Below are 14,196 nucleotides of genomic sequence, written 5' to 3' on the forward strand. Positions count from 1 at the left end.
AAAGATACTTGGCACTTGGGGCTAATGTTTGCTGAAGAATTTTAAACCTATCCTACCGGGTCACACATATTAAGTCTGAAGCACTTTACAAGTAAAGATACTTGACACTTGGGGACTAATGTATATTGCAAATTTACAACTATCATGTTATAACCGGGTTAAATAAATTCTCTTTGAACCGGTTCAATTAATAAGTAAAGCAAATTTCTAAGTTATAGCATATTTATTCATAAGCGATAGACTTGGGGGCTGGTACAGTATGTAATACTCAGGTAAAAAGTATAAGTTATACCTCATATTTTTGTTGTATTTGTTTTACCATGTCAATTTCCAGGTCACGGCTATTATGCACTTGATTCAGATAGCCCGAGACTATATCACCAATGCTTAAGTGAGTGTAATCAGTAATGTCCTGCTTGGCTTTTCGGCGTTTGGCAAGTTCTTCCTTGGCGGAGCATTTGGCAAGGACGGTAGGCCGCCCTGGTTCAACAAACTGAGACCTCACAATCTCCACTTCCGGTTCATTTGTCTTGACCGGGCTAGGAGTCTCCGAGTCATTTGTGTTGAGAGTATCTTCAGCAGGAGGATCAGAAGTTGGCACTGGAATATCAAAAGCTGGATCAGGTGGCGGCTGATGGGCAGAGCTATCTGGGGCAGATGCATTAATCACCGGTTCAGTTATAATAGGGTCTTGGGATGGCTTATTCTTCTTCGCCCTCTTGCTGGGTTTTACTTGCATGCTGTTAACAAAGGCAGAAGGATGAATACGCAAGCATGGGTAAAGTAAAATTCAAGGTACATAAGGTTACATTACCCGGGAGCAGTTTTGAAAGCCGGCATGTTTGACTGCATGGATTCACCGGAAGAAGGAGAGGTATCCTGATAATTGGAGTCAGACGAATTAAGAGGATGACGAATTAAGCCCGCTAAAGGTAAAACAGAACGTAAATCGGAGATAACCTCAGTCCGACGCTTCCTGGTTACGTCAGGTAAGCCGGAGGAGAGTTCCGCATCCTTGTTGTTCCGGGTCTGCCTCCGGTTCTCAAGCTGTTGTTGCTTCAAAAGAAATTGAGGATCTTGATAAGCAAGAGCATGTGAAAATCTTACTTTCCGGGTCACCCTTCGGATCTTTTGCTTTGGCAAAGGCTCTGAGTCGGAGGAGATTATTTTATCTCTTCATTGGCTGCTTGACTGTTCCTCGTATCCTCCTGAAGGGATAGAATGTCAGACATGTAATAACAAGGGAATTAAGAAAATTTAAAGATTACCTCTTCATCATCCGAAGAACTATCCTCCAATATGAGTAAGTCGGAGGCGCTGGGTCTCTTTTTCTTCGAGGTTCCCGTCTTGGCGGCTTTCCTTTCGGCTTTCTTGGTTGCCCTGGCTTGTTTTGCAGCTTCATGATCATATTTGGCCTTCCAGAAGTTATCATCGGCCTGTGGGAAAAGATAAGGAATTATGAGTACCAAAGAAGGTAAAAAGGCAAAGAGTATTTGTTAAGATTGATAACTTACTGCAGGGGCCGGGTTCTTCTTGCAAAAGAGAAGTAAGCCGAAGGTGTTACTCGTCACAGTGCCCTCCTTCAGCAGTGACTGGGTCGTAGCCTCCACCACATCCTCTGGTAAGTCGTCAGGACTATGGCGTAACGAGTCATCTTTTTCGCCTGTATAGGTACATATTAAGCCGGAACGGCGGCTTAATGGAAGTACTCGCCAGGTGACCCAGACTCGGACCAGATCGACGCCGTTTAAGCCATTTCCCAAGACAGCTTTGATCTTCTTGATGGTAGGGTTGAGAGGTAGACGTTCAATGGCCGTTAGTTTGTCCGGTAACAGATGGTTGGATTCAAGGCGCAGGGCGCGAAAGCCGGGCAGAGGCTTCTCATCAGCCGGAGAAGTGTCCTAACAGTAGAACCACGTTTGGTTCCAAGATTTTGGGTGACTCGGCAGCTCAGCATAAGGAAAAAGGCAATCTCTCCGTCGCTGGATTGAGATGCCGCCAAGCTCAAGACTCGGCCCGTTGGCACGTTCATTTTGCTGGTTCATGTAGAAAAGTTCCCTGAACAATAGCAGACTTGGCTCTTCTCCCAGGTACACCTTGCAGAAGACTTGGAAATTGCAAATATTTGACATGGAGTTGGGTCCGATGTATTGAGGTCTAAGATCAAAGAAATTCAAAACCTCCCTGAAGAATTTTGAACTGGGAGGAGCAAATCCCCGGCTCATGTGATCCGTAAAAACTATCACCTCCCCTTCTTTGGGATGAGGCTTTTCTTCAGACGGGTCAGGGACACGATAAGACATGACCTCCTTTTTTGGCAGGTGGCCAGATTTCACGAACTCAGCCAGTTTACTCTTGGTAACTGTGGATGGGACCCAATTGCAGGTTACAGGGGCCTTGGCCGCCTTAGGAGCCATGACAATAGTTGGCCTATGATAAAATAAGAAGATCCGGTTCAATTTTAACCAGGGAGGAAAATCCTAATTATTTAAGGTGGCGGCTTAAGGAGGGGCCTAATGATATAAGGATGACTGTGCAACAATATTTAAGCCACTACAAGTATCAAGCGCAGTTCAAAATTCTTCAGGTCATGAGGAGGAATTAAGGTTCTGTGTCGTCGTTTATTTAAACCGGACACCTCGACAGTTGTGTTTAAGGGCATTTACCAGAAAGAAGTTTTCCGGGTGATAAAAACAAGTTTCACAGATGACAGTTATTCATCAGGATCAAAATATTGCTCTGAAAGGAAAACTTTCTAGACCTAAAAACAGGGCAGAGAAGTTCATACACTCGAAGAGGGTTTCCAAACAAGGGAAATGAGATCTATTTCTATGCAACATTAACACAAACAAGTACCGCAGCAGTTCTACGTAATTTTTACGATCTGAACAGGGCATTGGGGGTAAGAACTAGTGAGGGTTTGCGTCGGGCGGTGATGAACGCCGACGAACTCGACAAAGTCTCAATGCAGATCTAAGAAAGGGAAGGAGAAGAACTCACGGAGGCGGACGAGCTGTGGAGGTTCGCCGTTGATCTCTGGTCAGAGTCAGGTTGATGCAGCGGCCCGAGTCGGTGAAGACGAGGGGTTCGACGGCGGCGGCGGCGGAGCTCGAGAGGAAGAAGAGGAAGAGGACGACTGAGAGGAGGAGGAGTGAAAGACCTAGGTCGCTCTATTTATAAAGGAAGACTGACCGAGATGGCGCGAGAAACGAGGAGACCAAAACATCATTATCCAGCGGCCCCGACGCCTCGATTCTCGGGATGGTCAGTAAAGGCAAAGATCCGTTGGAAGATATGACGGAGTAAAAATAAGTTTTATTGAAGATGACGTCACGAAGACTTAACCCGGATCCAGATGATGACTTCACGGCGGGTTAAAACCTTCATGCAAGACAAAGGACTAAGGATAGTTCCATGAGGTATTTTAAGATTGACATGAACAGGTTCAAATCAATTTGGGGCCTAATGTTGGGGATATAACTATTTGAGTAAGCTACCCAGGAGGGGCCGGGTTATGTAAAGAAGACTACCAGAGAGAAGGCCCAAGACCGAAGCATGAAGATGGCGGTTCATAGAGGGCTTAAAGCCCACGGGCGACTTAAGGCCCATTGTAGTAAACCGCCATAATGGTATGACTTGTATCATAAGGTGAGTTTAACTAGTCACCTAGCCGGACACTGTTATAAGCCGGCCGGGACTCTGTAGGCCACAGGGCATCAACCCATGTATATAAGGGGACGACCTGCTGGCGGCTTAGGGCAAGAAACAACTCATCGAGAACCGGGCATAGCGTATCTTGCTCCCTGGTCATCGAAACATCAATACCAACCCAACTAGACGTAGGCCTTACCTTCACCGTAAGGGGCCGAACTAGTATAAACCTTCTCGTGTCCTTTGTCCCGATTAACCCCTTCATGCTTCCTAGTTGCGATTGCTCCACAACTAAGTCCTTTCACGAGGACATCTGACGTGACAATTCCATGACACGTCCCAAGACCCGATTGTAACTGAACTGGTGATTAATGCATCTATTCTAGACAGCTCTACCCATCAGCCGCCGCCTGATCCGGCTTCTGATATTCCAGTGCCAACCTCTGATCCGCCCGCCGAAGATACTCTCAACACAAAAGATCCAGAGACTCCTAGCCCGGTCAAGACAAATGAACCGGAAGTTGAGATTGTGAGGTCTCAGTTTGTTGAACCAGGGCGGCCTACCGTCCTTGCCAAATGTTCCGTCAAGGAAGAACTTGCCGAAGCCGAAAAGCCAAGCAGTACATTACTGATTATACTCACTTAAGCATTGGTGATATAGTCTTGGGCTATCTGAATCAAGTGCATAATAGTCGTGACCTGGAAATTGACATGGTAAAACAAATACAACACAAATCTGAGGTATAACTTATACTTTTTAGCCGAATCTTACATACTGTACCAGCCCCCAAGTCTATTGCTTATGAATAAATATGTTGTAGACTTAGAAATCTGTTTTACTTTATTAATTTAGCCGGTTCAAAGAGAATATATTTAACCCGGTTATAACATGATAGTTGCAAATTTGCAATATACATTAGCCCCCAAGTGTCAAGTATCTTTACTTGTAAAGTGCTTGAGACTTAATATGTGTGACCCGGTATGATAAGTTTAAAATTCTTCAGCATACATTAGCCCCCAAGTGCCAAGTGTATTTAGTTGTAAAGTGCTTGGGACTTGAATGTTACCTTACCGTGATCCTTACCATAACATGGTGTCAATGCAGGCCACCATAAGTCAATTTGAATTGGAGCTTGCTGTCCTTAAAAGTCGTCTGGAAACTCAAGGACTTGAAACTCAGAAGGCCAATTCCAAATTTGAATTCAGCGTCTCTGAAAATGAGAAGTTGAAGAAAAATTTTGAGTCGGAAAAGAAAACTTGGGCTGATGAGAAGGCGTCATTGGTGACTCGGGCCGAGACAGCAGAAGCATCTCTTGCAGAGGCAACAACTGAGCTGTCCGACTTAAAACGACAGATATCTCAAATGGTCTCAGCCATCTTCGGTAAGTTACTGTGCAAAACCTCAAATATTGTAACCTTACAATGACTATTGCAATAATTACTTCCGTCTGATTGTTATGCTTGTGCACACACAGGCCCCAGGAGTACCAACCTTAAGCAAAACATGCTGATCAAGCTTAAAGCTGTTTACACCTTAGTGGAACAGCTGTACTCCGGGTCACAATGTGCCTTGGCCATTGTAGCCTTATCAAATCCCCCTCCTCGCCTCTTACAAGACGTGCTGATGCATCTCTCTGTGCTACCTCAGCAGATTGAGGATTTAAGGCTGTCATCCGCAAGAGACGGAGCCGTAGCTGCATTGAGCCGGGCAAAAGCATGGCTTCCAGAGCTAGACCTGGCCGACCTTGCTCTCGGATACCCCAGTCGGAAGAGAGGACGACACTGTATTTGATGATCATGACTTTATCGCCTGTGTCAAAGTCATACGTCCTGTGGCGACCCTCATTGGGAATGATACTAATCTCACTAAGTACTCTCTGGGCTATGACAGTGAGAACCGGAGAATCCCAAACATTCCATATGATGACGTCAGCCTGATCCCACCTACTCGTAAGCATACCTTTGCCCCTGAAGTGGACCCAGCCGGTTTAATAGATGATGAAGCTGAATTTGAAGCTTTGAGCGGCATTGACTAGGCCTCGTCAACTCTCCAGAACAAAACAGCCGACGGAGAAGCAAAGAAGGATAACCCGGGGACTTCAAGCCCGCCGAAGGAGTGAACCGCCAGGTGTTTTGCAAAAAACAATGCTTCATTTATTCAAACTCGGGGAGTCTTGTAATAGGGTAGAAAAAACTTTCCAATGTGTGTCATGCCTTTGCGCATGTTCCGAGCGCTTAACACTTTCGTAAGCCGCCACTGCTATATATTTCTGGCTTTTATTTCCTTGGCGTGTTAATTTTGCTTGCCTTATTTTGCGGTCCTTTGATAATCCTTCCTGCTGACTTGATGCTCACCTAGTACTTAACAACCTGGTGTGACCAATATTAAACCGGAAAGACAAAAAACATCTCATAATGTTTTTCACAAGGTCTCAGGATAGTCAAAATAATTTACAGGCTTCTGATTCGAATACGATCAGTAAACCGTTCCAAAGGGGTTAAGCTAAGATTCGAATACAATCATATAGCCCCCAGTGGCTTGGCGATGCCGATCAAATGGGTATCGATAGCTATGTTCTCTTTGGTTCGAATACAACCTATGTTTGAACAGGAAGCCCCCAAGTGATCATAAGATTTGTTTAATGACGCTGATTCATATACGATCCATGTCAGACCCAAAGGGGTTAAGCTATGATTCAAATATGATCAAGAAGCCCCCAAGTGGGTTTGGCAGTATGCCGATCAAGTGGGTATCGATAGCTATGTTCTCTTTGGTTCGGATACGACCTATGTTTGAACAGGAAGCCCCCAAGTGATCATGGCTAGATTCAGATATGATCATAAGCCGGACCAAAGGGAATGCCGGATTCAGATATGATCCGCTCCCTGTTGGTAGCATCCACCACCTGATAAAGAAGACATAAAACATTCTTTATGGGAAAAAGGACAGAGGTCCTGCTTTATTGCTTTATATAATATGTACATCGTCAAAAATATATACATCCTAAGAGCCGGTGGCTCAAGTATAGTAAGGCCGAAGATGGGCGATATTCCACGGCCGGCGGGTCTCCTCCTCCGACTTACGTGAGTCTTTGTGCTCTCGAATATCAATGAGGTAGTATGACCCGTTGTTCAAATTCTTGCTGACCACAAAGGGTCCTTCCCAAGGAGGGGATAACTTGTGCATATCAGACTGATCCTGGATGAGCCGGAGCACCAAATCACCTTCCTGAAAGGTTCTGCTTTTGACCCGACGGTTGTGATAATGGCACAGGTTTTGCTGCTAAATCGCCGAGCGGGCTATTTCCAAGTCTCGCTCCTCATCCAACAAGTCAAGTGCCTCCTGATGAGCCTTTTCGTTGTCCGCCTCAACATAAGCCGCCACACGGGGTGAATCGTGTCTGATGTCACTTGGTAGAACTGCCTCTGCTCCATAGACCATGAAAAAAGGTGTGTAACCCGTAGATCTATTAGGCGTAGTGTTGATGCTCCATAATACAGAGGGTAAATCCTCCACCCAACAACCCGGAGTCCGTTTTAAGGGGACTAAGAGCCGGGGTTTAATACCCTTCAGTATCTCTTCATTAGCTCTTTCTGCTTGACCATTGGATTGAGGATGAGCAACGGCCGAAACATCAAACCGGATATGTTCTCGCTGACAGAACTCTTCCATGGCTCCCTTGGAAAGGTTAGTACCGTTATCAGTTATAATGCTGTGTGGGAAACCAAAGCGAAAGAACACCTTTTTCATGAACTGAACCGCTGTGGCTGCATCACACTTACTGACTGGCTCCGCCTCAACCCACTTTGTAAACTTATCCACTGCCACCAGGAGATGTGTCTTTTTATCCTTAGACCTTTTGAAAGGTCCAACCATGTCAAGCCCCCAAACTGCGAACGGCCAGGTAATCGGGATCATCCTCAATTCCTGAGCCGACACATGAGTACGTCGTGAGAACTTCTGACAACCGTCACGTTTACTGACCAGATCCTCCGCATCAGCATGAGCCGTGAGCCAGTAGAAACCATGACGGAAAGCCTTGGCCACAAGAGATTTTGAGCCGGCATGATGACCACAATCTCCTTCATGAATCTCACGAAGTATCTCTTGTCCCTCTCCAGGTGACACACAGCGTTGAAACGCCCCTGTCACACTGCAATGATGCAACTGACCATTAACAATCATCATGGATTTGGATCGTCTGACAATTTGTCTTGCCAAAGTTTCATCCTCTGGTAACTCTCCCCGGGTCATATAGGCAAAATATGGCACGGTCCAATCCGGGATGACATGAAGAGCCGCCACCAGCTGTGCCTCCGGGTCTGGCACCGCTAGTTCTTCCTCGGTAGGCACCTTGACAGAAGGGTTATGCAAAACATCAAGAAAGGTGTTAGGTGGCACTGGCTTACGTTGAGATCCCAGCCGGCTTAAAGCATCAGCCGCCTCATTCTTCCTTCAATCAATGTGCTCCACCTGATAACCTTTGAAATGTCCAGCCACAGCATCTACTTTCCGATGGTAAGCCGCCATAAGGGGATCTTTAGAATCCCACTTGCCTGAGACCTGTTGAGCCACGAGATCTTAGTCGCCCAAACACCTTACCCGGCTCAAATTCATCTCCTTGGCTATCCGGAGATCATGGAGCAAGGCCTCCTATTCAGCTGCATTGTTAGTACAAGGAAACATGAGCCGGAGCACATTGCGAAATTTGTCACCTCGAGGGGAAGTTAAAACAACGCCAGCCCCTCAGCCTTCTAACTGCCTGGACCCATCAAAGTGAATAGTCCAATACGTATTATCCGGCTTCTCCTCAGGTGCCTGCAACTCTGTCCAATCATTGATAAAATCGACCAAGGCTTGAGATTTGATAGCAGTACGGGGCATATACTTCAAACCATAGGGTCCAAGCTCAATAGCCCACTTAGTGATCCGCCCTGTGGCCTCCCTGTTTTGAATGATGTCTCCCAGAGGGGCTGAACTTACCACCTTTATAGGATGGCTTTGGAAGTACTGCTTCAGCTTTCGATTTGCCATGAACACACCATAAACAAGTTTCTGCCAATGCGGATATCTTTGTTTAGACTCAACGAGCACCTCGCTAACGTAGTAAACCGGCCGTTGAACCAGGTGCTCCTTGCCTGCCTCCTTACGCCCCACCACAATGGCAACACTGACGGCCCGCGAGTTAGCAGCCACATATAACAACAACGGCTCTCTATCAATGGGAGCCGCAAGAACCGGTGGCTCAGACAACTGTCTCTTCAAATCTTCAAAGGCAGTGTTAGCAGCATCACTCCATACGAAGGTGTCTGTCTTCTTCAACATCTGATATAGCGGTAAGGCCTTCTCCCCTAACCGGCTTATGAACCGGCTTAAAGCGGCAACATGGCCCGCCAGGCGCTGAACATCATTGATACACGCCGGCTTATCCAGAGAGGTAATCGCCGTGATTTTCTCCGGATTAGCTTCAATGCCTCTGTTTGGTACCAGAAAACCCAAGAGCTTGCCCGCAGGCACAATAAACACACACTTGGTCGGGTTAAGCATCATCTTGTAAACCCGGAGATTGTCAAAGGTCTCTCTCAAGTCAGATATCAAGGTTTCCTTTTCTCTGGATTTCACCACGATGTCATCCACATAAGCATGAACATTACGCCCAATTTGATCGTGCAAATAGTTCTGTACACATCGCTGATAAGTCACCTGGGCACTCTTGAGCCCAAATGGCATAGATACATAACAGAAGGCCCCAAACGGAGTGATGAAAGTTGTCTTCTCCTGGTCCTTAACTGCCATCTTGATCTGATGATAACCAGAGTAAGCATCCAAGAAGCTGAACCATTCACAACCCGCCGTAGCATCAATGATTTGTTCAATATGGGGGAGAGCAAAGGGATCACCCTGACAAGCCTTGTTTAAGTCCATGTAATCCACACACATCCGCCAAGTGCCGTTCTTCTTGAGCACTAACACCGGGTTAGCCAACCACTCCGGGTGAAAAACTTCAACAATAAGCCCGGCCGCTAAGAGCCGGGCGACCTCTTCCCCAATAGCTTTCCGTCTCTTTTCGTTGAACCGTCGGAGAAACTGCCTGACCGGCTTATACTTTGGATGAATATTGAGAGTGTGCCCAGCGAGTTCCCTCGGTACACCTGGCATGTTAGAAGGTTTCCATGCAAAGATGTCCCAATTCTCACGGATGAACTCGATGAGCGCGCTTTCCTATTTAGGATCCAAATTGGCACTGATACTGAACTGCTTAGAGGCGTCTCCTGGGGTAAAGTCAACAAGCTTTGTCTCAGCGGCCGATTTAAACTTCAACGCCGGGTCATGCTCAGTAATTTGTTTCTTGAGGGAGGTCATATCTGCCGGGTCAACATTGTCTTGATAAAATTTAAGCTCCTCCGCGGCACAGGCAGTCTCAGCGTAAGCCGCATCGCCTTCTTCACATTCCAAGGCCACCTTTCGACTCCCATGCACAGTGATGATGCCCTTGTAACCCAGCATCTTGAGCTGTAAGTAAAGCACGGCCGTGCCATGAACTTAGCATAAGCCGGTCGCCCAAACAAAGCGTGATATGGACTCCTGATTTTGACCACTTCAAACGTCAATTTCTCAGCCCTAGAATCATACTCATCTCCAAAGGCCACCTCCAATTCAATCTTGCCAACTGGGTAAGCCGACTTGCCTGTAACCACCCCATGGAAAACAGTGTTGGATGTTTTCAGATTCTTCTCAGTCAACCCCATGCGCTGGAAAGTATCATAATAGAGGATATTGATGCTGCTACCTCCGTCCATGAGTACCTTAGTGAATTTATATCCCCCAACCTGGGGTGCTACCACCAAGGCTAACTAACCCGGATTATCAACTCGTGGAGGGTGATCCTCTCTGCTCCATATGATGGGTTGCTCTGACCATCTCAAATAACGAGGAATTGCCGGCTCAACCGAATTTACAGCACTCTTAAGAACCTTCTGGTCGCGTTTGCATAAGCTAGTGGTAAACACATGGTACTGCCCACCACTCAACTATTTCGGATGGCTCTGATAACCCTACTGCTGCTGCTGTTGTCCTCCCTAACCAGATTGCTGCTGATTATTTCCACCCGCCTGTCCCTGAAACCCGGAATTTGAACTACCGCCCGGGCCATGAAAGCCGCCAGCCCCTGAACCGCCGCCAGATCCATGACTACCATCAAAGGTATTGGAATTTTTAAACGTCTTCATGATCGCGCAATCTTTCCACGGGTGTGTAGCGGGGTGCTCCCGGGTGCCGTGTTTCGGACAGGGCTCATTGAGTAGCTGCTCAAGAGATGGGCCTGACCCGCCGGATCGAGGCCACTTACCCTTACGTCTCTGATTGTTACCCTGTGTATTAGCATTGTGTTCGCACACGAACACGTCACCGTGTACCTCCGACGCCGAGGGTGATGCACCGCAGCTCACGTCGAAGGAGACCCGTCCGGAAGCGCGGTACGCAAGCAATCCGGCGGGCGCTTTTGAGCACTCGAAACCCCACGCGCCCGGGAGGGACCCCGTCTGGACACATGGCGGCTATGGGCTGCCCTAGGTCGGTTCGCCCGCCCCTAGAGCCTCGAGGATCGCTACCCCTCAACGAAGAACGAACGAAGAACGAGAGAGAAAGAACAAGGGAGAGATGTAAAACTAGGGTAAAAAGTAGATTGATTGTTCGATTGTGTGTTGTTGTTCAATCGGCCGTCACCTCTTAGGTATATAAGAGGCGGCTGGACTTCCCGTGCAAGGAAAAGGCTTGGATTCACGTCCAAAATCCTAGTCAAATTCGGATTGGTCTTGTCCGAAATTTCCAAAACTGTTCGGTTTAAACTGGCTGCACCTTGCGGGTCTTTTTTGTGGTGGTAAACGATCTCGGATGAAAACGAGTCCAAAAGCAGTCTTGACCGTTTCAACGATACGAACAACTTTCATGTTGAATGTTTTTTGATCAGAGGTCATCTTGAGGGTCAAATAGCTCGCGTAAAAGATCTCTTTACTCGCGCTACCAATTAGACATGGCGTGTGGTGGGGCGCGCCATATTTCGCCTGGTGACAGGGCTGCACTCCGATTGCTCTAACTTTTGCATACAAACTCGGATTTGGACGATTGTTATATCAAAATCGATCGTTTCGACGAGACGAAGACAATCCGTGTAGATCATTTTTCCATTTGAGGTCGTCTTAGGGGCTTAATCGGCCAAACTGTACTCTAAATATAAGTTCTTAGTACTTTGAGCATAGTTTCGGCCTTCGAGATGAAATCGGACGGCGATGACCCAAACTTCAAAGATGTTCATATCAACAATACGGAACTCTTTCATGAATATCACTTCTCCATTTGAGGCCATCTTAAATAATTTATTGACCATGCCAAATCTGGTGTCAACACATGCCCCCCTGTTTTTCGGCAAAACTTGCGTGCCGAAAAATAATTTGCAATGTATTTGTTCTAAGGACGATGTCAACACTCCATAGGCCATTTATTTTTCTCAGGACGATAATTATGTATCGGCCATGTTTATGCTAAGGGCGATAGTTATATATCGGCCGTTGATTTTAACTTCTTGTTCACATCATACCTTGTAACCGATTACCACCAATCGGCTTTAAAGAGATGGGAATGAACCCGTTCCTTGTAGCACTAAGGAAATCAAACTCCGAGAGGTCGCGTCCTTTTAAGCAAGTTACATCGGGATGATTCCAATCCACCGATGCATCGGCCAAAGCAACACAAGCCGAATTATCCGCGTGAATGATTTCTACCTCATCATCGATCCATTGTATTAAAAATTGATGCATGGTAGACGGCACACATTGGTTAGCATGAACCCAATCTCGACCTAATATAACATTATAGTTACCTTGCACCTCGGTCATGAAGAATGTGGTGGCCAAAGTTTTGCTTCCCACGGTGAGTTCCATGCACATCACACCTTTGGCCTCTGTCTTTTCTTTACCCTCGAATCCATTAAGTACCATATTGGTCTTCATCAATGCATCATCATCTAACCCCAACTTTTTGAAGACCGAGTAGGGCATAAGATTTACCACAGCACCACCATCAACGAGCATCCTAGCAACCGGCAATCCGTTAATATGACCTTTGAGGTACAATGGCTTCAAGTGTTTCACCAGTTCTCTTGGCTTCTCGAAAATAGCATTCTTAGGACCAAAATTCAGCTGGTCTACCTCCCCTTCTTCACCTATAGCACGAAACTCGGCAGGTAAGTAATATACCATATTAATATCCATACCTTCCCGAATCGGTGTAGATTCATAATCCACCATCTCATCTTCATCTCCCAATGTGTATATTGGGCTTAAAGATTCCTCAATTGAAGGGGATGTTTCAGGTAGTGTAGACGATGTAATAGGGGTCGCATCATCCTCTTTTTGTGGTGAAGGTGTTGCTGCAACTAATGTAGAAGCATCTGTGTTTTGTTTTTGTTTAGGCCTCCACACTTGTTTTGTGAGTGCTATGGGCCGAATTTCACTAAACAATTCGTCCCTTTGCCTCTCCTCTTTGTGTTCTACCTTCTCGTGGTTCCTCATGCGTTGTAACCTCCTTTTCATGGTCTTAGTTAAACCGGGAGGACACCACTTAGGTTGAGTATATTTGGGATCCCTTGGTTTGGCCTTGCTTGTGCTCGCCTCATGATCATCAACCATGGAACCCTGCTGAACAATAACAATATCACCATTAGAAGTAACCAGATTACCAACAACTAGCTTTTTGATCTCCTTTTGCTTGTCGCATTCTGAAATTTCCGCATTAGGTGACTTAACACGCCACACTTTTTTATTGGCCTTACTTGGAGAATTTTTTGTTGGCCGATTAGCACCATAACTCAAACGGCCTTGGGTGGCATAATAAAGCCTCTCGCGAGCAGGCCTTCTAGGTGTTGTCCACCCCATATGGAAAGCATAAGGAACCATTGGGGGCTGCCCCCATCCTCCATTGAAGTCTCTCATGTAATATGGTGCATAGGAGGGTTGTGACATCCATGGTGTCGGTGCCCATGACCCATATGGCCTTGCATAGCGTCGAAACTCTTGCTCCAGAAGCGATCTTGAACGCTTCGAATGTGATGGCCGATTAGAGCTAGAACCGGCCACTTGACTTGCATATTTGGATAGCAGCATATCGAAAGTTGGCTTGATTCGCTTGCGCTTAGCTTCACTCTTTCCCCACTTGCCAACTTCTGCATTCTTGGGCTTGATAAATTTAACATGAGTATCTTCTTGTACTTGTGGTTGCCCCCCGAGTACGGGATTTTTTATGGTGATCTTCAATACTTCCTTGCCATCGGGTTGCTTATCAAGCACAACCTCTCTTCCCAAGACTTTGTCGCCCTCCTTGCCTTTCCTGGGTTCACCAATAACAACATTATCTTTATTAGCAGATTCGGCTATGCTAGGCTGAATTAACATTTTCTTTCCCTCCAAGTCCATGGTGTTCATCGGAAAGGGCTGTTTATCAACTTGCATCTCAGCAAAATTCAATCATCCATCATTAATGGCCGATTG

This window comes from Triticum aestivum, chromosome 4B, assembly GCF_018294505.1.
Source record: "Triticum aestivum cultivar Chinese Spring chromosome 4B, IWGSC CS RefSeq v2.1, whole genome shotgun sequence".
Taxonomy (NCBI): Eukaryota; Viridiplantae; Streptophyta; class Magnoliopsida; order Poales; family Poaceae; genus Triticum; species Triticum aestivum.